Source organism: Nyctereutes procyonoides, unplaced genomic scaffold, assembly GCF_905146905.1.
Source record: "Nyctereutes procyonoides isolate TBG_1078 unplaced genomic scaffold, NYPRO_anot_genome, whole genome shotgun sequence".
NCBI classification, from domain to species: Eukaryota; Metazoa; Chordata; class Mammalia; order Carnivora; family Canidae; genus Nyctereutes; species Nyctereutes procyonoides.
In genome coordinates this window covers 40,077,200-40,102,653 of record NW_026575047.1, presented here as the reverse complement: position 1 = coordinate 40,102,653, position 25,454 = coordinate 40,077,200, and the positions used below count along the sequence as shown (strand labels likewise).

The following is a 25,454-nucleotide window of genomic DNA, read 5'->3' as shown; positions in this document are numbered from 1 at the left end:
GTGTCTCTCAGCATCCTTGCATTTCTATCCAACAATCTCTCATCCTCCATCTTTACTGTGCTTCTCTCCCTTAATTGGTTACAGTATGCAATTAAAGTCTATCTTAACATTTATTGGGTAGAATTCCACATTCCCTGCTTTCCTGTGAGCGGACTCTCCTCAGGCTGAGCATCTCCCCAAGTCCTGGACTCCACATTTCTCTCAGCCTGCTGGCCACCTCCCCCAATGGTCCCTCCAACTCTGTCCAAACACACAACTGTCTACCATGGCACCTGCTGCCTTTTTCCCCAGGTCGGCTACTCTTCCTGACATCTCTGCTGCTGTCATGGGGACTCCCCATCTCTGAGGCAGGCAGGTTCAAAAATCGGAGGCCTTTCATGCTTCTCCCTTAAGATCCAGTGTCTTTGATTTCTCCTTTCAATTATCCCTTGTCCGTTAATCAACTGCCATCACCAGAGCATGATCCCACCACTCACAGATGTGTCCTGCCAATCCTTTAATGTTTTGATGCACACCATATTTTAATGTTTAAGTTAGTTATTACCTGACTTTATGTAAAAATCCAGAAATTTCGCTTTCAAGGAAAACAAGTACCACCACTGCCACACTACTGCTACCACCACCACTACTACTACTACCACCACCACTACCACTGCCACCAGTACTACCACCACCACCACTAGTACTACCACCACCACCACTACCACCACCACCATTACTACCAACACCACTATCACTGCCACCACTATTATTACCACTACCACCACTATTACTACCATCACCATCACCACCACTCCCACCACTTCTAGTACCACAACCACCACCACCACCACTACCACTACCACTAACACTGCCACCACTATTACTACCACTACCACTGCCACCACTACTACCACCACCACTGCTAGTACTACCACCACCATCCCTATCATCTTCACCACCACTACCAATGCTAATATTAATACTATATGATCCAACAACAATGAGTCTGAATTCCTGAATGGTGATATTTAGTTGGAGCAAGGTAGTGGCTGTTTCCTTGGATGAGCCTACACTCTCCAGTTTGCCTTCAGCTTGAGCAAATGAAGCCAGGCACAACAGATTATTCATAGGATAATAATATTTCTATCAAGTTTAAGAATAGACAAAACTGGTCTGTCAGTAAGGGCAAAATAGTGGTCTCCCTGAGTGGGATGTACCGACTAGGAGTGACACAAGGGAACCTTCCAGGGAACCAGGTCCTCACTTCATTGTGATTATAATGGTGTTTGTATATGCTAAAAATGCATTGAGTTGTGAGGAAACCAGTCAATAAAGAACATAAATACTGTATGATTCCACTTATATGAAGTACTTAGAGTAACTAAATTCATAGAGACAGAACATCCAATGGTGGTGGCCTGAGACTTGGATGGGGATGGGGAGTTAGTGTCTAATAGCCACAGGTCTAGAGTTTCAGTCTGGGAAGATGAAAAAGCTCTGAACACAGAGGGTGGAGATGGTTGTAGAACATTGTGAATGTGCTTAACGCCACTGAACTGTACACTTAAAGTGGTTAAAATGATAAACTTTGGGTTATGCATATTTTACAAAGATAACAAAGAAAGAGAAAGAAAAAGAAGGAAGGAAGGCAGGAAAGAAAACAGATGAGGCTGTGCTAGCCCATGAAGGAACTGACATTTCATATCTTTGAACTTAAGGTTTTGAGGCTAGACAATGTACCCTCCAGCATTTTGATAATGCTTGTTTTTTCATGATTATTTCAAGATTGAATGCTAATAAGTAAATGCCCTAAGGATAAAAGATTACCTAGTTAAATACTGCTTTTTTCCCCCCTTACACATTCTGTGTGTTCTCCCCTTAAAGGAATACACATTAAGAAACCAAACAGATCAATAGCAACAGCTAAAATGTCAAGATAACTATTCCCCAAGGCTTTAGTGTCAAATAAATGCCAAGTTTTGTGGGGGAAAGCCATGTCCGTGTATTAACAGATGATTTTTGAGCCATGGAAATGCTTTCTGTACCTCTTACATTTGGTCTTTAGCAAGCGAGCATGGGGTATCATATCTGCATTTAGAAAGCATATATTTTTAAAATATTTTATTTATTTATTATTTATTCATGAGAGACACAGAGAGAGAGGCAGAGACCATAGGCAGAGGTAGAAGAAAACTCCCCATAGGAAGCCTGATGCAAGACTCGATCCTAGGACCCTGAGATCACGTGCTAAGCCACCCAGGCGTCCCTAGAAAGCATGCATTTTGTATCTCTACTGGAATGTGTGGAATATTTAGGACAAAAAATTTTCAGAATGATCCCATGTTTATCAATGAAAGAAAATAAAATCGTCAAGCACAATGGGACAAGGGCTGAGCAATCAGTTCCCAGAACTCCCCGATAGCAGGGATAAAGGAAAGAACAAGAAAGAGCCAGTTCAGGTAGGTAGTGGTTGTGGGAGGCAGCCCCTTAGGATTCAGGGTTGGGGACAGAGAAAGTGAGCAAGCTCCCACGAGTTTCAGGGGCTGAGGCTGCCAAGAGAAGACTCCTTCTACCTCTCCTCTTACCCTAGACCTGTTTGGAAAATATTGTTTTAGCTGATGATGGTGGTGGTGGTGATGATGGTGACGATGCTGTACACCAACATGGTAACATCCCACTCAGTGTCATTCCCTGCGTATTCTCAATGATAAAAACACTAGTGAGTCATGAGTAAAATGCTTGCCATAATTTCCTCTGTTATAAATGGCAGGGCTCTACTGAAAATAGAATCTGCTATAAATTCAGGGGAAAAATAAATCAAACTGAATCTTCAAGAAATGAGAGTTTCCTTAAACGTGCCCTTCAATTTCTATGTCTTACGTGACACAGCAATTTCCAGTGTCTGGACGTCATTACGCCACATAGACCTGTGGGGAATTGTAAGTGTTTCATTAGCTTACCCCCTGGTCTTTATTATTAGAACATTTCCCTCTGAATTGTCACTTGCACAGTGTTATAGTAATAAAACGGCACATTTCAAATGTTCCACTAATTCTCCAAAGACCACTCCCCCACCCCGTTCTGCAATAAGTAGACTTTTCCATATCATACTTCCATGGCCCTTTGCTTCCAGAAAGGATCACAACCTCTCTACATGCATTACATACAGTATTTATCATTGCTGCCCTCTGAGGAGGTATTTTAGCTTCTTTTACAAATCTAGAAAGCAGCACACACTTACCGAGGGACATTGAATTGTAGTGGAGAGGAAAGGGAAGAAAATTCACCATCTTGCTCCTGGAGCCAGGACATCCTGACTGACATCCCTCATTCCAATTCTACAGTTCCATACCGTTCCATTTCACAGATGAGAAAACTGAGATCCAGAGAAGTTAAGAAACTCCCCTAAGTCCTCTGTGCCAGACCTGGGGTTCACTTCCAATACTACTGAACACACAGGGAACCTCTCCCTCCTTAACTCTGTTTTGTTGCTTGAGATAGACAGGAATCCCTTTTTACAGGGGCCAGCATGAAAACGGTCTGATGGTTTTAACTGTCCACAAGTTTTAATATCCACCAAAAGTGTGACATAGAAGAGCAACACAACAATCTTTGGCTGTATCAGGAGGAGTGGGATGCTGAAGGCTGTCCTGCAGAAATTGGGACATCATATCACATGCCCTCCTTATGAGCACCAGGTGGTATACGCAACTGATAAATTATTGAACACTACATCTGAAACTAATGATGTACTCTATATTGGCTAACTGAATTTAAAAAATAAAAAAATAAGAAAATAAGAAATGTTGTCCCAGAGCACAAGCTAAACTGCTTGCTCATACAAGAGTATTCAAAGGATGCTTCAAAGGAATTCTGCAAAGAGCTTGCACTGGGACTTAGCAAGATATGTACATGGTGTCCCCATGTAATGGACAGAAACAAGTGCTAGTGGTGCTACACTTAAGTGAACTGAAGGGAGACTGGCCATCCTCTAAGTTTCAATTTAATGGATTGTGGAAGCCAATCTCCAAGATGCTTCCCAGGAATCCCTACCTCTGGTACTCACACATTAATTCAGGGTGGGCTGTGTGCTAAAAGAATATGGTAGACATGACAGTGTGTGACTTCCAAAGCTAGGACATCTGAGTACTGCAGCTTCTACTCAGCCTCCTGTATCACTTGCTCTGGCAGAAGCCAGCTGCCATGTCATGAGGCAGCTCCACTGGCAGGCTGGATGGAGAAGAGCTGAGGCCACTGGCCAACAGCCAACACTGACTTGCCGGCCACCTTAGACCTGGAACTTCAAGCCCCAGTCAAGCCTTCAGCTGACATCTAACTGCAACCCCACGAGATAACCCAAGACAGAACTGCCTGGCCATGCTTCTCCCAGATTCCTGACTCAGAGAAACCCGGAACAACATTAAACGACTCATTGCTTTAAGCCACTAAGGTTTGGGGTGATGCATTATGCAGCCATTATAATTGGGATAGGGAGCCATGGCATCCTGCCCTGCTCTAGAACTCAGCCCCAGCATAAGTGAAGACAGAAAAGTGGGACACCAGTCAGCTTTGTAGAAAGTCCACTGATGAGAACAACAGCAAACAAAGAGAATGACAGAAACAGGATCTGAGAGGGTTAGGAGTGTTGAGCTTATCTTATCAGGGAAATTTTTAAGATAGGTAAAGGTGAAGTCCCACACTTGGATTAGAACAACCCACCGTACCAGAACAAACCAGGGAAGACACTGGGCCATGGCAGTACATGCAGAAAGGAGATCTGAGTTGACTACAGGCTCAGAATGAGCTGTGATGAGGTTGCCAGAAAAGCACATAAATGTACGCTACATTAACAGAAGCATAGTACCCCATCAAAGGATGTTGAGCTCCCTGGGCTAAGCACACTTAGCAGGACTATGTTTAGGTCTGAATCACTCACTACATGAGACAAGGGCAGTCCAACCTGCTGGAAGAAGACTGGTGGCAGTGGGTAGCATCCACGGCTAGAGAGAGATGAGGAAGGAGAGAATGAACTGGTGATGCCCAGTCCTAAAGGGGAAGAGAGGAAGTGCACGAGCAGTGGAATCACTGATTTCAAACACAAAAAGATCTGCCATGTGGAAGGAGGTCTGGCAGACAAGGCCAGGAGGTGGAAATGGGCCTGTTTTGTTCACTGTTGAACCCACAGTGATGGGAACCAGCAGGTGCTTCTACAAAATCTGAGAACCATGTGAAAATGGGACATGGACTCAGAAGGGAGTCAAATCCATGAGCATGTTCAAGGATCCTGTGTTCCAGACAATGAGGATGTGGTCCTCATTGTTCTCCTAGAGCCCTTCTCAGCTCTGAAATCCTCTTATTCTGCAGTTTTGTGGTTGACTGAGTAAAACCTGCTGAATGATGCCAGCACAGTGGTTCTTAAAACTTCAGAAGGCATATAAAACACTCCTGTGGGGATCTCATTAAAATGCAGATTCTGAGGCAGAAGGTCTGGAGTAGGCTTGAGATTTTTGCATTTTGAACAAGTGCCCAGCTGACACCACTAGTCTGTGGACCATACTTGGAGCAGCCAGAGGTTAAAGGTCGCCCATAGCAGCAGATAGGGTCAGGCAGCCTGGAAAGGGCATTAAGTATTTGAGCAGAGGAGAGATGACCAGCATCAGAAATAACTACACAAGGAAGAGCACTCTGCATTAAACAGGGGAACATCCATATGCCACCAATGGCTTTCTGACACTACGTCCTTTAATTTTTGGAACGTGGTCTTTAAATTGTCCAAGCACTTTCCAATCATCCTGTGTTTGCCGTAGCCCGAAGGGGTAGCAGTGTGGAGTCACTAATGACCTATGCTAACCTGCACTCATTCACTACCTGGGTGGCCTGTGAGTCTCAGTTTCTTAGTGTGCAAAATGGAAATAATATCCACCTGCAAGGCTGCTGTATCAAACAACGTCTGGCATATAATAGGAGCCCATTGTATGTCTCTCAGCCTCATTACAAAATTAGATAATTAGATAAGAATTTGTTCACTTCATTACAAAGATAAATTATCTAATCAATATTTGTCTTTGAATTGAATTGTCCTTCACTAACCCTACACATTCTGGGATGTAAGTCAGATATGACCCTGTTTTACAGATGAGGGTGTGGTTTGTTCTCACCTAGAGCATCAGGCAAATATTGGCATGAGAACCCATGACTCCTCCTGTTGGAATTTTAAGGATTTTTTTTTTTTTCTAGAAGAATCGTTTCTCCTGATCGAGGCAGTCTTGGGTCAGTAACTAATAAGATTTCATCCCACTTTTTCGTTTGAAAGACAAGATGCTGTTCTCCCCCCTGAGAGGTTCTAGTCACCCTCATGTCAGCACTGCCCAAGATGCTCTGTAACTTGGAGACCTGACGGGAAGAAACCAACAGATTCAGGTAGAAAAGGGGGTAGAGCTAAGAACTGCCCATCAGTGGAACACCTCACCATGGCTCCTGGGGACCAGTGGGTGGAGTGGGAACCACACCCTCCCCAGGCTTCACTGGCCTGTGTAGAGAACAGACAAGGGAATGTGCTGGGCCAGGGCCAGTCCTGCCCCCTAGCAGGGATGGCCAGCAAAAAACCCACACATTCCAGAGTTGTCACCCCTGGGAAACGGAGCCACTTTCATGCCTTTTAATCAAGAAAAAGCTTAGTCTACTATCTCTGTCATGGGCAGCCCACAAACACCCCACTTCTTGCTCTTCTTCATTCAATCCATGCCCAGTGAGGGAGTCAAGAGGCTTCCACCACACTGACCGAGGCCACTAAATCTTAGGGTCAAGCATCACCAGCATCCTTCATAAGGACCCCGAGGGCCACCAACCAGCCTGGGTGGCTCCCAAACTCGTGTAGCAGAGAGAGCAGCTTAGTCAGCAGCTCGTGTAGCAGAGAGAGCACGACTTTGGGTTTGAATTCAGACCCCGCCTTGAGTAGGTAACTCCATCACTCTCTGAGCCTCCGTTTTCACATCCTTTGGGAATGGAGGAATCCTAATATTTACCTCACTGGGCTTTGGGGAAAATTAAGTGAGATATTAATGCATGTTAAGCAACCAGCTCACGGAAGGTGTTAAGCGCTGTTGGTTCTCTTATTCTTTTGACTGGAAACGAAATTATTAAGGAGGGTGGTCTCTGGAGCTACAGAAGTGCGGGAGAAGCCTGCTTGGTTTGAGGCGTCCTTGGTCTCTCCGGGACTTTGAAGAACCTCAGCCTTTTGCCCTGAGGGTCGAGCGCCCAGCGCGCCTCCCCGCTGCGCCCTAACCTCCGTGCGCCCTGCCATCCCGGCGCACCCCATCCCCAAAAACTTTGAGCCAGCTCCTCCCGAGGGTCCTTCCAAACCGTGGCCCGCGAGCAGCGGGCGCGCCCTGCCCGGTCGCTTCCGCGGGGCGTCCGCTGCACTCCCCGCGCCGGGCGCCGGGGAGCCGCGGCCGGTCACCGCGGGCGCGGGCGAGGGCGCGGGCGCGGGCGGGGGCGCGGGTGCGGGTGCGGGCGCGGGCGCCGGCGCTGGGGCGACGCAGCCCTCCAGGGCCCCTCGGACTGCGGAGCCGCCGACCGCATTGCAGCCCTTCCCGCGCCGCTGCCTCCCGCGGGCCCCGGGCCGCGCGCTCCTCTCGCGGCGCGCCGGTCCGGAGCCGGGGTCCAGCGCTCTCCAGACGCCTCCGCCCTCCCCGCCCCTCCCCCCCGGCCGCCCCTCGGGTCTCCGGGGGTGGGGTTTCCCTCGGCGCCGGCCTCCCCTCCCCCGCCTGCCCCTATGTATGTGTCACCGCGCGCCATGCCCGCCCGCCCGCCCGCCCACCTACCTCCCCGCCGCTCCAGAGGGGGCTCGCAGAGCTGAGGACGCGCGCCGCGCCGCTCAAGGTCCCTCTCCCTCTGCCTCCCTCCGCGCATCTGACGCGGGTGCCAGGGGCTCCGGGCACCTTGCAGCGGCCCTTCGCTCGGCCCGCGCGGGGACCTGCGGACAGCACGCCGGCAGCCGCAAGAGGGGTGCGCGGCGCGCGCGCAGGAGCGCCTCCCCGCAGCGCCGCGACACCCGCGCCCCCCGCGCCCCCGCGCCCCCCGCGCCCCCCGGCCCCAGGAGCCCCCGCCGCCTGGCCAGGAGTGTGGCCCTGAAGTTCTTGCGGAAGGGAGTCCAACTCTTCAAGGTAACTGTCTCCTTCCCTCCGGGGAGAGGCTCTCCCGGCGGGGGAGGCGGGGAGCCTGGACCAGCCCGCGGCGCGCCCCGCTGCCCCGCTCCGTGTCCCCAGTGGGGGGAGGCGTGTGCCGGGGGCCCCCCGCCGGCCCGTGGAGTTGAGCAAACTTTCTGGCTGTTGCAGACGCAGCGCGAATGGGGCAAAGGGACACGTGAGGAGGGGCTCCGGTCTGCCGATCCCCCGGAATTAAGGGAGCTTTTACACCAAACGCCCGCGCGTGTTTTCAAGTCCTAGGGTCAGGAACGAGCCGGGGTGGGCAGGCTAGCAGCTTTAGAGTGGGAATGCGGGTCCGGATCCCCGCGGCTACTTCTGAGCTGGAGGAGTTGCCTCCTGATTCTGAGCCGTGGCCTGTGCTGGCAGTGGGAAGGAGGAGGCTCTGAGGGATGCACGAAGTGGGAGGAACAGTGTGTCAGGGGCACGGCAGGTGCCCAAGCAGCGGCTGTAAGAACCCATTGGTCCCACCGCCTTGGCCACTTGGCCTACTCCAGGAGCCACAGGGCGCCCCAGAGGGCTGGCAAAGAGCTGGGGGGAATTGACAGAACCTGGGACAGGGCCACTGAGCTGTCCGCAAGGGAGACAAACTCTGACCGTGTCACCAAGCAGGGGCATCTCTCAAGGAAGAGGAGACTAAATGAGGACACATGACCAGAGACAGTTTTTCCGTCTCTGGGTTCCTCTGCAGTTGAAGCCAATGGTGGTGGAGCCTTTCTAACCCTGGGGTTGGGCGGACGGTTGTCAGTGTTAACCTGCATTCTAGGCCAGACCCAACTGTGGGGTGCGGGCTTGTCTCCTGTTGAAAGATAGTATCCAACCCAAACTTTTCCATCATTCTACTCCTTGCAATTGTGAGCAGGGTTCTGATAGGATTCCTCTAGGGTTTCACCACTAAGGAGCCCAGGACCCAGCCAGCATTTTGTTTGGTGCGTAAATTCCAATTCTGTCAGGGTGACTGCCAGGAGGAAAGGAAGGAAGCTGGATGGATTAGTGTGGTGTTTCAGGTCCGGGACACTGTGGTGGGTGGGTGGGTATCTGACCGTTTGGGGGAACCCTGGATCTTGGGAAACACATTCGAAAGAAAGTGAACCCAGAAAGGTGTGATGATGACTTTCTAAAGGTCGTATGTGACTTAGGGGAAGGGCAGAACTAGAATCTGGGTTTTCTGAGGCTCTAGTCAGTTGCTCATCTTGATTAAAGAATCCAGATGTCTAGGCTCTAATCCTTGTTCCTCCCTTGCCTCTGGGTTGCCAAGGAGAAGGGACGATCAGATCGCCTGTGGCCCTGGGCAGGGCGGCTTAGGAGGTGCTTTGAAGATCAGTGTAGGAGTGTTGGCCTGTCAGGCACTGAGCCTGGAAGAGACTGCCCAGGAATGGAAAGGCAATTGGGGAGAAAACCGCATGGCCATGGCGGAGAAAACCCAAAGGAGGCGGTGCCTCTAACCCAGAAGGGGAGATCGCTCCTCCAATGAATTATCAAAAGGAAGAAAAACTCTCTCAGAGAAATACTGGAACTTTTCAGGTTATATCAAGTTGGGTTTAAATGAGATGTATGTAGGTGCACTTTCTAGCGCATCACCTGGTACCTTCATTCATTCTCCAGTAACTACTGAGCGCCACCTAGGTGCCAGGTCTGTGCTCAGTGCAGGCCCATAGCTGGCCCTCTCGATAAACAGTAGCTGCAACGATGAAGCAAAGCCCTTAGCATGGTGCCTGCCACTGGGCAGTTATTGAACTCAATAACCGTTCAATATCATTTATTAGTAGTAGTACTAATTTCAATATTAAGTAAATATTTTTCTTTTCCTAGAATTTTCCATAAAAATTATACTTAAGTTGGGATTCTCTCTTTATTATTTGAAAGCCCTCTGGTCAATATAGGAGTAAAGAATCCAAGAAGGTAAAATGACAGACGTAGTATTACTTATTTGCAGGGAGTCTGTGTGCTGTCTGAGCCACACCTGACTCCAGGCCCCTTCTTACAGCTATGCACATACTTTGCCCCTGCTCCCCATCTCACACACACCCACATCCCATGCAGCCTGCACCCCTGCATGCCCATGGGGGCGCCTTCTATCCCCACATGTTGAGAACAAACTGTCGAACTCCCTAGTCAGAGTGGGAGCTCCAAGGGACCTCACTCCCTGGATGGTGGGGTGGAGCTGCTAAGGTGGGAACCTGCCAGGTAGGGCAGACCTGAGTGTGAATCCCAACTCAGCCAGTTAATTGGCTACATGATATTGAAGAGGTCCTTGTCAGGCTCTCAGTAGGCACCAGAAACCTTAATTCCTCTCCTCTAACGGCTTCTAGGTCCCCTTGGGGTCACAATCTGTAGGTTCAGGAGAGTACCCATTTAGAATGTTCTGTAATAGTAAAAGGCCATGTCCCAACTTTTCACGTGGATTTTTTTCATGATGCCTTGTAGAACCTGGTCTCTCGCAAGCCCCTTCTTCTTGGGCTGAGAAGGGCCTCGGCTGAGGAGCAACGGGAGGCCCACGGGCCCCTGCTCAGAGTCTCACTTTTAGTCTGTGTCTGCTCCTGCAGGGACATCTAGCACAGAACATGTCCATCTGCAGCTGGTAAAATCAATTTAGGGCAGTGTAATGACATAGGAAAGAGAAATCTCATAGTGCCTTCCATGTGATAAAGGTAAGTATTGTTTCTGAAAACTTCTATTACTGTTATATATTTTGCAGTCCTAGATAAGTGTATATGTGATTATAATACATAGGTATGTACACAATACATACAAACTTGGTGTTTAACTGATGATTTCTTACTGCGGGCTATGGTCAAAAAAGCTTGAAAGCCCCTGATCCTGGTAATGTTTCTGTCTCTGAGAAATCCCTGCCCCGGGCCTCCAGCTGGCAGGTCCTGGGGCATCCTTGCTGCCTCTGTGCTAACACCTGGACTGGACCCTTGAACATCTTGGGAGTGGGGGCAGCAAGAAGTAGAAGCTGGGGGTGGGAGTGAAAGGCAAGTTCAAGGAAGACAACCCAGACTCAGGAAGCAATGCGTGGAGAACAGGCCTGCTTACAAGTGGAGTGTGAGGAGTGACAGGGCCAGTGAACCTTTTTAAAAAATATTTTATTTATTTATTATTATTTATTACTTACTTACTTACTTATTTACTTATTTTTAAAGAGAGAGAGAGAGAGAGAGAGAGAATATGAATGAGGGAGGCACAGAAGGAGAGGGACAAGCAGATGGTGTGCTGAGCACAGAGCCAAGATCATGACCTGAGCTGAAATCAAGAGTCAGATGCCTAACCCACTGAACCACCCAGGTGCCCCTATGGGTGGGAACATCTCCAAACAGGAGCCATCCTCTCCTGCTATCACCAGGCTGGCCTTTTGGCCATGCTGTGGGCCTTGATGGGAGCTTCACTGCTACCTTCTTTCCTTAAGAAAGCTCTCTGTTCAATGGAGGGAAAGGGGATTGTGGCGTCTCCCCTAGCTGCTCTCCTTCCCCGGACCGGATAGGATACAGAGGAGGTCTGGGCCCCTGGGCGTGGCTGGAAACGGAGTCCTTGTTGCAGGGGAGGAGTGGCTGAGAGGGGCGGTGGTGCTGGGCGGGTGCAGGGTTAGAGAGGGAGAGCCCGAGTGAGGCCGGAGGACCAGAATGGAGGGAGGAGGGCGTGCGGGCCTTTGTAGGGAAAACGGGAAAACAGTTCCTTTTTTCAAAAGTTGAATCCAGGGCAAGAACGGAAACCGTAGAGTTTACTTTTAAAAACTCAGAGCCTCCTTGTAAGCAGCCGAATGTGTGTGTGTGTGTGAGTGTGTGTGTGTGTGTTCGTGCGTGTGTGTGTGTGTGTGGTGTGCGCTGCGCAGCGCGTGCGTGGTGGCACACACTAGGCGGGCGGGCCTGCGGGCTGGCCTGAGCTTGTGAGAGGCGACTTTTCTCCCTCTCAATGGCCTTACAGTGTATCCTAAAGAAGCTTTTTGTTAAACTCATGAATAGGTGGATTTGGGGTGTGCGCTGCTGGCCATCATGATTTGGATATTTGGTTACCTTTGAGGTTATGTGTTTTCCCTTTTAAGACACACACCCAAAAAAGAAGCCACCTCTCCTGCATTGGGTCTCTTTTGGGTGTGGGAGGGCTTACTCTTCTCTCTGTGATTGATTTGGCTTAAGGGGCAAGGGTCCAATGAAGGAACTGAGTACCGGGCAGTTGTATAGCATCCAACCTGGCAGACAGCCCCTCCTCAGCCCCTGGACTCTGGGCCTCTGAGGTGGAGCATGGCAGTTCCATAGGTGTCCAGGGCATTTGGGGCTGTGATAATCTTCTAAGAGATCACAAAGGGGACAGAGGCCCAGGAGGGGGTAGGTGTGTGCCCCCGGCTGGCCCAGAGCAGACTAGTGAGGATCTGGATGGGAACGCAGGCCTTCAGGCCCTCATCCTGAAACATACCATATCCATGGAAAGCATTCATTCATTCTCCCTGCAGCACCACTTGCTACATGCTACAGGCACTGCACTAGATGTGGGTAAACCATTCACTCTTCTGGCCCTCCAGCTGCTCATTGTCTATTGAGGAAGACAGGCTATAATCAACTTGACCCCAACCCCATATTCCTATAAAGCAATGGCTCTCAACTGGGGGCTATTTTGCTCCCCAGGGAACATTTGACCTTATGTGGAGAGACTTTCTTTGTTGTCGCCATAGGGGAGGGGTGATAGTACTAGCATCCAGTGGGTGGAGACCAGGGATGCTACTGAACATCTGAAAATGCAGAGGATAGCACTTTCCTTCTACCAGCAGAGAATTATCCAGCCCAAAATGTCAGTAGTGCCAATACTGAGAAGTCCTGCTCCAGACCTTCATTTAGTTATGGGGCCAGAGCATGCCCAGCTGTGTGCAACAGAAGTCCAACGGGTGGGGGAAGGGGGAGGAGGGCGGCAAGAAGGGAGGGTTACGCAGGTGATGAAGGGCAGACAACAAAAGAAAACAAGGAGCCAGGCCCCAGTGGTAAAGCAGAAAGAACGGGGACTTTGGCAGCCCCGGATGTAGGTTAAAATCCCAGCTGTGTGCCCTTGGGCAAGTCACTTAAGCTCTCTGAGCCTCACTTTTCACATCCATGAAATGAGGCTCATCTGATGACTGAGAGAGTTCAAGATAAAGCGAAGACAGGACCTGGCACAAAGTAGACCTGCAACAAAATATCAAACTGCTATTATAATTTTTGAGGTTTTCCAAAATCCCACTCTGAAAAATCATAGCATCAGCAAGTATGGATGTGTGATCATGAGGCCAAAGAAGGTTGCCATTGGGGGCACAATTGCCACAGTAATGCATTCTGTTGGGGGGGGGTGGCATGTGGATCAGCACCTCCCCACACACACAACTCCCAGCAAGGGGTGAGAATCAAGGGGTGGGGTTTGCTCCAGTGGGAAGGCCAATGTGTGTATCCTATAGCATGGGCAGTGGGAGAACGCTGAGCTTGAAGCCACTTGAACTGCGCACTGCCTGGCTGCATAATGTGGGCAAATTGCTTTGCCTCTCTGAGCCTCGGTTTTCTTCTCTGTAAAATGGACATCCTAAGGCCTGCCTTCACGGTGTGTGCTACACCTAATCCAGTGCCTGGCACACACAGTCAGGCTGGTTGAATGAATGAATGAATGAGCAGACCTTTGCACTATAAATTACCTCCAGTGCTTGAGGAGAAGAATACCAGCAATGTTCAAATGGGCGGTCCTCCTCTTTGCCATGCCTCCATCCCCAGCCCTCCGGAAGCCTGGTCCTCTAGTTCCTGTAGGGCGCCAGGCACGGGTTACAGCGCTGAAAGCAGCACCCTCTAGAGGGTACTGCAGTTATTAGCAGTTGAGTTGTGCCAGCCAGGAGGAGGGAACCTCCGTGGGAGCAGGAGGCGTGGGTGAGCCCCATCTGTACAACAAGGCCTTTGCTCCACTCCATGGAGTTGAACCTAACAGTATATTAAGGCCTAACTGAAAGTCACTAGCCAAAGGGGTGGATTTGGGAATTGCCAGGCTTCCCTGAGCCTCTATTTTTTCAGTCATGAAGCATTGGGGCACTTGGGTAGCTCAGTGGGTTGAGTGTTTGCCTTGGTCCTGGGATCAAGCTCCACATCCTGCTTCCTGCTCAGTGGGGAGCCTGCTTCTCCCTCTCCCTCTGCTGTTCCCTCCTGCTTGTGCTCACGTGCTCTCTCATCAAATAAATAAAATCTTAAAAAAAAAAAGCATTAAATCAGAAAGGGACACAGGGGACACCTAAATCACCTGCCTCCTTAGTTATGCAAATGAGGAGCCTGAGTCTCAGAGAGAGAGTTCAGGGGCTCCTGTCAGGAGCTGCTGAAGCTCTTCCCTCCACATCACATGTCACATTCAAATCAGTAAAAGGAGGTGCCTTATCACAGAAACACTGTGCCATCCCATAAGAACCCAAATGCAGACAGACTTCATCTTGAGACTACCCATTGTCTACCGTTGGGCCACCTTCTCACTGTGTGCCTCCAGAGTCCTTGATGGTTGCCCAGATGCTTGGGGGAAGAAAGTCTTGTTAGGGGAAATATCCAGGGCAAAGGGGAGCCCAGCCTTCCAAGTCCCTCAGAACCCCTGGGCTTTCTTATCTCAGCCTCCACCCTTGATCATATTGGAGGGATTTTCTCCAGCCAAACCTGGACCTTGGCCTGACCTTCCTCCCATCCCTTCCTTCACCCATTAGGTGCCCCCCCCCAAAACCACTCTCACTTTGACCTCATATCCAGATGGCTTAGGGAAACACCTGGATTTTATGATGACTCAGGAATGTAGTGGATGTTTTTCAGCTTGACAAGATGCTCTAAAAGAGACTCGGATGCTGTCATCAGAAGTAGCCTCTGTCCCTAGAATCAAAAGCACTGGAGTAGCTTTGGGGGAAAAAAAGTATGCCTAAATCCTAATGTTCCCCAGAGATTCTGCGTGGGGTTGGGGGACAGGGTAGGAATCTGTGCTTTTCAGAATCACCCCAGGTGATTGCAATGCAGTCTGGTTTCTGAACTCTTAGTATAAAGCCCAAAACAGTTCCTCTGGGTGCATTTGGCTCTAAACTACTTTCTTGTAGCCCTTCCTCTAAGGGTCACCTGCCCCCCCCCCCCCCCCCGCAGGCAGAATGACAGCCTCTGCCTCAAATTTGTCCTTTAGGGGAATGGAAAGGTCACAGTCTGCCTCTCTGACTCCTCTCTCCTGCCTGACACATAGGCCCTGCTTCCTTAACATAGTTGTCCTTGACCCTGGATTCAGGTATATTTGTCCCTGGAGAATGAAGCTAGGCCAAGATTCCCAAAAATGGGTTCCCTAGAACATCTGTTTCAGAGATGGTCAATGGATATTATATGTAAAAGGGGGTCTCATCCCCATGGCTCAAACAGCACCCCTGCTCTGCAGGAATTCTCAATATGCTGATGGATATTGGAAATCTCCCTGAGTTTCTTACATCAAATTTGGCCAGGGAGCTCTTCTCTCCTAGAGTGAACTGAGGGTCCATACAGTCAGCCAGCTCTGATCCTGCAGCAGGAATGAGGCAGCTGCACAGGACCCAAGGCAGGGGCCCGGGGACGAGGAGTGCTTAGAACCCTAATCTCAAACACGGTCACTGACCCAGCAAGCTTTCTTCACCCTCAGAGCAAGGCTGGACACCTTCTTCTTGTTCACCTGATACCTGCCACCTTCTCTTTAAAGGTAGGCCATGCAGGATGATCGTTTTAGTTCCATTGTTTCCCAGGATTGAAAAACAGGTGAGTGGGGTGGAGCCCTCCCACCTGGACCAAAGGCCTAGCCCTGTGTGCTCAATTTGCCATGTGACTCCAGGGGGTGCCAGTCTCATGGACATGTCTATGTATAGCCCTTGCCCCTGGAGTGAACCCCTGCCCCTGGAGCTGAGCAAGAAAGAGCTGTGTCTGCATGCTTACCTCTGTCCCCTGTCCTAACACTGCATCCATGAGTACCGACCCCACCTCAGCCCCACACCGTTCAACCAGAGAGCTTCTTCACCCTCCTGTGGGCCATTTATTTCCCCTTAAAGCAGCCTCATTTTGTGATTCTTCTTTCCTAAGCCCAACCTGCAATGGCTTCCACTGATCTTGTTTTGTTACTGTTATAGCAGAGTGGATCCCCCTGGTATGGGGAACCTGATTGCATAGATTGTCTCCACACCCAGCCCTGAGAGAGAAGAGTGCTGTAAGGCTGGGTTGGAGGTAGAAGCAGCTTTATTAGCTGAGGGAAGACCTAGCAGGGGCTTAGAGCCTCACCTCCCACTGCTTCCTCTGCTCACCTGGGCCCTCTCATCCACTCTTCTCTCGAGGAGCTCCAGCTGCCATCTCAATGCCTTCGGGACTCCAGGGGCCTACCCTCAGGGGTCAGCAAGACTCACATGTGCCAAATAAGGCTCCTGTAATGTTCAGTGGCTGGAAAACTGTAACTACTCCAGCTCCCTCCATAGTTACTGCAAGTATGGTGTCGATGACTGGCCCATAGATGCTTATGCTTGCAGCAATCAGGTCAGGTTATTTGCACATCCCTTCTCAAGCCTCTGGGAATTACAGAGGCTCTCAGAAGACCTTTTATACTTGGAATACAGCCCAGTTCTCTTCCTTGGCCCACAGGCCCTCAGGAGCCTGTTTCCTCTTCCCCTTGAGCATCCCCATCACCTTCCCCTCACCCACCACCTTCAGCATCTCCCAATTAATTCCTGCCTCAGGGCCTTTGCCTTCCTGGTCTCTCCTGCCTGAGGCTCTTCTCATTTGGCTTTGCAAGATTGGCTCATTCTGGTCATTCAGTTCAAATAACACCTCTTCCAGGAGGCCTTTCATGATCACCCAGTTTAAAGAAGATAAACATGCCCACCCCCATGTTCCAGCAGCCCTGCGTTGAACTTTCTTTGTAGTGTGCCACTGTCTAAAAAGTGCTGGTTGGTTGGTTTCCTTGCTGGTTTTCTGCCCCCTGCCCCGGTCACACCAAATCAAAAGTTGCATGGGACAGGAGCCCATCACACAGATGCCCTGTCTTGATCTTCTTCAATCTCCAACACCTAGAAAATGCTTAGTAAAAATATGCTGACCAGACAAATGACTTTAGCCCAGTACTTTTCAAACTGCGCTCGAGAGTCTGCAGGGGTTGTCTATGACACCCTACAGGGGCCATAGAGGTAAGGAGAGAGGGGCAGTGATTTTAGGGGTCCCCATGTCAGATTTGATCAGAACATCTCCACTTTTATGTCTTTTGAAAGCCACTGATCTGGTGCTTTTCTACTCTTGTCAGAGATCAGAAAACTGAGACCTAAAAAGGAATATGTCTGATGAAATGGCTAAGTGAAATAAATCTGTCAGAGAAAGATGAATGCCATATGATCTCACTCCTATGTAGAATTTAAGAAACAAAACAAATGAGCAAAAAGGAGAGTGGAAAAAAGAGAGAGAGGCAAACCAAGAAATAGACTCTTTTTTTTATTTATTTATTAATGACACACAGAGTGAGGCAGAGAGACATAGGCAGAAGGAGAAGTGGGCTCCCTACAGGGAGCCAGATGTGGGACTCGATCCCCGGATCCGGGATCACGCCCTGAGCCAAAGGCAGACACTCAAACGCTGAGCCACCCAGGCATCCGAAGAAATAGACTCTTAACAATTACAAATTGCAGGTTAGCAGGGAGGAGGTGGGAGCTGGGATAGGGGAACAGATGATGGGGATGAAAGAGGGCACTTTTTTTTTTAATTTTATTTATTTATTCATGAGAGACACACAGAGAGAGGCAGAGACACAGGCAGAGGGGGAAGCAGGCTCCATGCAGGGAGCCTGATGTGGGACTCCATCCTGGGACTCCTGGATCATGCCCTGGGCCAAAGGCAGGCGCTAAACCGCTGAGCCACCCAGGCAACCTGAAGGAGGGCACTTGGGATGAGCACCAATGGTCACCTATGATTTATTCCCAGCCCCCTTCCTGATGACATTGTAGCACTTAGATTCACAAAAGGATCCATCAGGCCATTGTCTTATAGGAGTGGAAGTCAGGTGGATGGGCTCCAGACTCAGTCTGGCTAATTCACTGGCAGTGTGACCTTGCCAGAGTTGATTAGTCTTCCATGCCTCAGTTTCCATATCTGTAAATCAGGTATAATGTCTCTTAACTCATGAGTTTGAGGATAATATAACATAGCTAAAGCAAGGTACCGGGCACAGAGCAAATGCCCTCAAAGCAGTAATAGCTGTTCATCATGAATATCCCTGGGGTTGTTCCTGGTATCTGAGAACCTGACATTTTGTAGCAATGGGTAAGGTGGTCATGTGACTACCTCTTCTTGCCCAACCTGAAGCTCCTCAGCTGCTTTCCTGACCACTTATGCTCTTAAGGCAGCCATGCAAGCTTGGAGCACGGAGGCACGAGGGAAATGCAAGAAGAGCCTTATGCCTTCTGTCACCTTGAAGCTAGCTGGGGAACAGGGCCGGTCCCCTGCAGCAAGCCCTGTTGTACCAAGGGGCCCCCACTGCACAATTCCAGGGGATCCCATTCCATTGTGTTCCGTGGGTAGACAGCCCCCTGGGGTGGTACAGGGCACAGCTGATTAGAGCTTTACACACCAGCCCTGATCCTACTCAAATCCTTCAACTACCTCTTGGGACTGCACCATACTGGCAAAAGGTGGACCAGCAAGAAATTCTTTCAGGTGTTCTACCTGCCACCAGCTCTGTGGCTGTGCTTTCAGGAGGCAGGCTGGGGAGGGAGGAGCTGGTGCAGAACTGGGCTTCTCTGGCCCTGCCAATCTCCTGCTTAGTGCCCTGTCCTCCCATCATGGGACTGGAGAACCAGGAAGTCTAACTATCCCAGGAGAACCTTTGATGGTTCTGAAAAAGTTAAGGCAGCTGAACAGCCTGAGATGTGCCTCTGTTGAAATGTCAGCCTTTCTTGGTCCTATGCAGACCCTAGGAGAAAAGAAGCTCTGAGTCCAGACGGGCCAGAAACCTCAAAGAAACGTTCACTTCTGGGTTTTTGTTAATAAAAGACAGAATCCAGACCAGGATCAAGGATATGTTTCTCCTTTCTCCTGGCTCCCTAGAAAGACAGAGAGCCACTGTCATGAATCAGTGAGAGCTGAAGGGGATATGGATGAGCCCAATGATGGCATGAGGGTCAAAGGGCCAAACCAAGAGAATCACAAGATTCTCAAATCACAGTCTCACAATCACGAAGATCAGGTTCAAAGGGCAACCAAGAAGGTTCTAGAAAAATCCATCAAGAACAAGCCCGGGGCTCCTGGCTGTCTCAATAGGTAGAGCCTGCGACTCTTATTCTCAGGGTTGTGAGTTTGAGCCCTGGGTTCAAAGTGGGTGTAGAGAAGACTTAAAAATAAAATCTTAAAAAATCAAATCAAATCCCAAGGCGTGATACGTCCCCACTGAGAAAAGAAGGGCAGGAGAGATTTAGATTAGACATGAAAAATAATTTTCCAGAGAAATCTAAATCATCCTGACCTGACCCCCAAGTAAGATGGGGCAATCTCCTTTTGTAGTAGTGCCTTTAGTCGTGGTGGTAGTAAAATAGTTACCCATTGTATTAGTTTCAAGGGCTGCCACCACAAAGCGCCGCAAAATGCAGGCTTAAAATGACAGAAGTAGGGGCAGTCCCGGTGGCACAGCGATTTAGCGCCGCCTGAAGCCCGAGGTGTGATCCTGGAGACCCGGGATCGAGCCCCACGTCAGGCTCCCTGCATGGAGCCTGCTTCTCCCTCTCCCTCTGCCTGTGTCTCTGCCTCTCTCTCTGTGTGTGTCTCTCATGAATAAATAAATAAAATTCTTTTTTTAAAAAAATGACAGAAGTGTATTGTCTCTCAGTTCTGGAGGCTAGAAGTCCAAAATCAGGGTCTCTTCAGGGCCATGTTCCCTCTGAATCCTGAAGGAGAGAATCCTTCCTAGACTCTTCTCAGCTTCTGGTTTCAGTTTTTGGCATTCCTGGGCCAGCACCTGTCTCACTCCGATCTCTGTCTCCCTGATCTCTGCATGGATGCCGGGATCTCCACACGCTGCTTACATTTCTTTTAGGACACCAGTCATACTGGATTAAGGGTCCATCCTAATGACCTCACCTTAACTTGATTATATCTGAAAGGACTTATTTCCAGATAATGTCACATTCCCAGGTCCTAGGGGTTAGGGCTTCCACATATCCTTTTTTTGCAGGGTGGGGGGGCGGGGCCTCAATTCAACTCGTGACACCCTTTATTGACTTGCTACCATATTTTGGATCCATGCTTCATCTGAGATGTCCAGGAAGTTCTATCAAGTCAAATAAATGACATATTCTCGATTGGTCAGTGCTTTTGTGCTAACCAGAGACTGGATGTATTGAGTAGAAAGGATATAAATGTTGCATGACCCAAAGCCACAAGAAACTTAAAGTAGGTCTAATTATCCACATTTTGTAGATGGTGAAACTAAGGCATGGCCAAGGCTGGAACTCATGGCTGTCTGATTCCAAATGTTCCTGGCTTCCTGGCTATTTCATGCCCAGAGAGAAGGCCAATTTCTCAGATTGGACCCAGACATCCAGCATAAGAAAGAGAAGGAAAGGGACTTGTTGCTCATTCTGGGGCCCATCCATCAGGGTATGTGCGTAAAGCTCTGCTCATTCTGGCATTCCATGCCTATGAACTTCATGGGGATTCCTTGGCTCACAGTTAGGATCATCTTTGGAAGAGAGTCATGAGCTTGAAAGATCTTCGACCCAGAGTCTGTTGAACACTTAACTGTGATGCAAGAAAATTCTGTCTCTCAGCACATTCCCAAGAGTTTTATAGTACATGGAGAACATTCTCCTCTCCTCCACCCTGACCCTCCCTCCCTTCCCCGTCCCCACCCCATCCCTTCTTCACTGGCTGGCACCTTGGTCACTGGGGAGTTTATTGTCCTGAATGTAGATTTTTTTTAAGGATATAAAATTTCATTTTATTTTTGGAAACACTTTTCCTTTGAAAAATGGTAGAGAACATCACAGAAAGTTGAGGAAATGTAAACACTAGAAATGGAAAAATAAAAATCTACCATAAACCTAACACCCAAAGATAACCAGAGTTAAATTTATGTATATCTTTCAGGTCTTTTCCCCCATGAATAGCTACACACAAAAATGGAATGGAGTTGCATTGCATATAACATTTTGCAGTTTGCTTTTTATGTGAACATGTTTCTAAGTCAGTAAGCAGTTATCCATAATTAGAATATTCCATGTGCCAAGCTCTCTATGGGACACAGCAGGGAATACACAAGGACTAGGAAGTCTGCCCTGCCCTCTAGGAGAGCCCTCAGTCTAGGTGGGAGAAACCATGACTGCCATGAAAACTAAATAGGAAGCAGAGAGCCCCAGGCCCTGATCCCAGCATGCCCACTGTCTGTGCAGCTGTGGGTGAATTTTTCCATCCAAGAAGACGGCCACCGCTGCTCCCACCAAGCTCAGATGGGCGTTAGGCTCAGCTACAGTGCCAGCGTAGTTAACAAGAGAGAACACACTTCAGTGAGAAAGTCTGCAGGTGCTCCTCTACCTGATGTATCTGTGTCCCCAGCAAGCCAGAGATGAGAAACTCAATTTCCTGCTCCCAGAGTAGACATCGGGTCCCTTGTTCCTCTCACAGTATGAGCATCTTGAAAAGCCAAGCATCTTTCTAGTTTTAATGAGAAGTGTTGCTTGTAAAACATGGCCCTTCTAATAAGCCAACTAATTCATCTGCTGCTCAGATAAAGAAATAACCCAGAAATGGAAAAAAGACAATTGTGTTTGACTCATTTGGGGGGAGTATGAGGAACCCCAACATGGTGCCTTCCTAAGAAATTTTCAAGGGAAATGTTGATCATACCTGGTCTCTGCCTTGTGTGCCTTTAAAGTCCAACCCCATGAAGCTGCAGGTGTCCCAGGATGCTGAAGGCAGTATGGTACCCGGAAGAGCCCTGAGTGCACAAAAGTCTCCTTGAATATAGAAAGCACTCGAGAAGAAGAAAAAGAAAAAAAAAAAAAGGAACCTGTCCAATTGGCCAATTGGAATAGCACATTAAGATCTCTAGATACTGGGTCAGATAGGGTTATTGATTTTCCTCCTCAAAAGGAAAGCCAGTAGTCAAATTCATAGAAACAGAAAGTAGAATGGTGGTTGCCAAGAGCTGGGGGAGGGGGAGATGGGAGTTATCCTCTAATGGGTACAAAGTTTCAGTTTGGCAGATGGTAGTGATGGTGGCACAGTAACATGACAATGTGGATGTGCCTCATGTCACTGAACTATAAAAAATATGGACTTAAAAATAGTTACGATGGTACTTTGTGAGACGCCTGGATGGCTCAGTGCGTTAAGTATCTGACTCTTGATCTCAGCTCAGGTCTTGATCTTAGGGTCATGAGTTCAAGCAACATGGGATCCACCAAAAAAAGATGGTAAATTTTGTGTTATGTGTATTTTGCCACAATTCTTTTTAAAAGAATTTAAAACAACACAAACGGAAAGGCAGCCTTCTTGTGAGGACTATGTCATTGAAGAAACACTGGCGGGGAGGAGCCGGGAGGCAGCAGACAGCATGAGTCCCTAGAAGGCGCTTTCTGGAAGGCTACTATGCTGGCTTCCTATTGGGAGGCTATTAGGCACCGTAATCCTGACAGCCGTGCAGGGCAGAGCTACACAGCCAGAGAAGGCTGGCTGAGAACTGGGGACATGCTGGAGACAGCTGGAAGGGGAGGAAACAGAGTGGAGTGCAGCATAATATCATGTCAGTGCTCACAGCTCTTTGCCAACTCTTCTGGAGCAAGTGGAGAGTCAGAGGGTGTCTGTGAGGAGCTCAGAGAGCAAGCTCTTTGGGGTGTTCAGCCTTATTCTAGAGCCTCAAGGTGATCTTGGTGCTCTGAATCCATCTTTGACGCTTAACCCGATCTGTTGGAAGACTCCTTCTGCAGCAGGCACGCAGCAGATGTTTGTGAACAGAATCCATGCTTTAGGGCTGTGTCCATAGATTGCCAAAAGCCTTTGAATAGTGAATGAGAACAAACCCCTGACAGCCTCCATCCTCTGCGCCTGCCCCCATCACTAGCATATATGTGGGAAGCAGAGAATAGGCTAGGAGTCAGGCAGACCTGGGTTTGAATCCTGGCCCTTCCACTCCCTGGCTGCAGGATTTGAGGTAAGTTACTGACCTGCTCTGAGCCTCTGTATCCTCCATTATAAAATAGAAGCAGCAATCGTGCCCCCTCCAGGGATAATTGTGAGCATTGAATGAGACGATGCATTTGTTCCCATTGCTGTTGGGCACCATGCTGGCTAGGGGTCAGCTTTCAATACGTGGTAATTTTTAGAGGAAGTAGTGGGGGTAGGTGCTCAGGCATGCAGGAGACCCAAGGAAGGATGAATTTAGTGCACACCTCAGTGGGCGGCATCTCCTTGCAGAGGCAGACAAAGCTGCAGGCAGTGTGTGATCGTGCTCTCATGGAGGAGGGTGAACTTGGTCACGATGAGGTAACAGGGAAACTTCACAGAGGTAGGGACAGAAACAGCTGGAGCAGAAGTTTTGGTTTCCTTCTGAAACACACCTGAGATCTGAACTCCACTCCCTCATGCCAGCGAGCCTCCCCATCACCTACAGAAGCCAAACTCACTAGCCTAATTACAGAGATTCTTCAGAATCTGTTCCAGCCTTGTTCCTAACTTTTTTGATCCTATACCGGTTGGATGTACTCCTTTCTCCGTGCCTCTGTTCATGAGATCCCTCCCTCCTAAATGCCCTTTCCCTCTACCATAGGGTACCTGTCTGTCAAGGCTCAACTCAAATGTCACTTCTTCTTCAAAACTTTCCCAGGCCCCCCCAGACAGGAGAGGTTTCTGCATCTTCTCAGCTCCCAGAATTCTCTCATTGAAAGAGGCTCTTCCTCTCGTACTGTAGGATTTATTCACACATCTTATTCACATGGGTCGATCCTTGGATCCTCGTCAGTACCTACCACAGAGTTTTCCATGTGGTGGGAATTTGACAGAGGAAAGGAAGGAGGGAGGAAAGACAAGAAATTGTTGGAACTTTTTCAGATGAGAGGCAATTGCTCCTTCCACACGAGAGCTAATAAAGAATACTCTGCTTTTCAGAGCACATGCCCCAAGAAGGGAAAGCCGTGTGGGTGAAGGATGGCCACGGGGTGAAGGTGTCTTGTCCACTGCCACATCAACCAGCCCTGAACTATGCTGGGCAAGACAAGCTCACCCAAAGAAGCTGGTAAAGTGCAGTGTCAGGAGGTCTCCAAGAGCACCATTCTGTTCAGAAAGTTCCTTAGAAGGATGCACAGAACTCAGTAAATCTGTTATATTCACAGTTATGGTGTTATACGGTGTTTTATAGCAAAATGATACAGATCAAAATCAGCAAAGAGGCACATGTAAAGTGTCCCAAGGTGACCAGGTACAGAGTTCCAGCTGCGCTGGTGCAGTGGAGTTGTGTTGACAGCAGCGCACAGTGCGTTACAATACAGAGCACTGCCAACCAGAGAAGTTCACTAGAACCTCAGTGTCTAAGGTTTTTGCTGAGGGGTGGGTCACGTGGCTGACTGTCCACATAGGTGACCTTAGTCTCTAGCCCCTCCAAAGGTCAAATTTATACCACACGACCCAAGGTGCCCACCATAGATCACACTGTTAGCATAGACTCTCGAATGTGCCTTAAGGCCCCCAAGTAAACTGAACAGGAACTTAAAGATCACCTCCTGGTGATCACCTCCACCTCATGTTCACCATGAAGTCTTGCCCAGTCCTGGAACTGAGGCATGCAAACTAGGGTCAAAAGAATGAGGTTTGGGGTGCCTGGCTGACTCAGAGCATGCAACTCTTGATCTCAGAGTTGTGAGTTGGAGCCCCATGTTGGGTGCAGAGATTACTTAAAAATAAAAAATCTTTTCTTTTTAAAGATTTATTTACTTATATGAGAGAGCATGAGTGGAGGGGAGGGGCAGAGGCAGAGAGAGAGAGAGAAGCAGACACCCCACTGAGCAGGGAGCCCAATGCAGGGCTCAGTCCCAGGATCCCAACATCATGACCCAAGCTGACGGCATATGCTTAACCGACTGAGCCATCCAGGCACCTCCCAAAATAAAAAGTCTTAAAATTTTTTTGAGTTTTTTTTTTTTTTTTCTCCAATAATCCATTTTCTTACTTAGACTTGACTGGAACCCAGGACTAAACCCACAGAACCTGAGCGTCTGCCCCAGGGAGACAGTGGCCCGCTGTTTCCCGTCAGCCACAAGCCAGGCATCTGGCCCTCTGC

At 49.1% G+C, this 25,454-nt stretch overlaps 1 protein-coding gene across 1 annotated transcript in view; it reads left to right on the top strand.

Annotated features, from left to right (window-relative positions):
* The first annotated feature begins 8,077 nt into the window (after positions 1–8,077).
* ACAN (aggrecan) overlaps positions 8,078–25,454 on the top strand; it is a 62,534-nt gene continuing 45,157 nt past the window's right edge. Inside the window, exon 1 of the mRNA XM_055326550.1 lies at positions 8,078–8,147. The gene's annotated coding sequence lies outside the window, so the exon portion shown is untranslated. The remainder of the gene's footprint in view (positions 8,148–25,454) is intronic.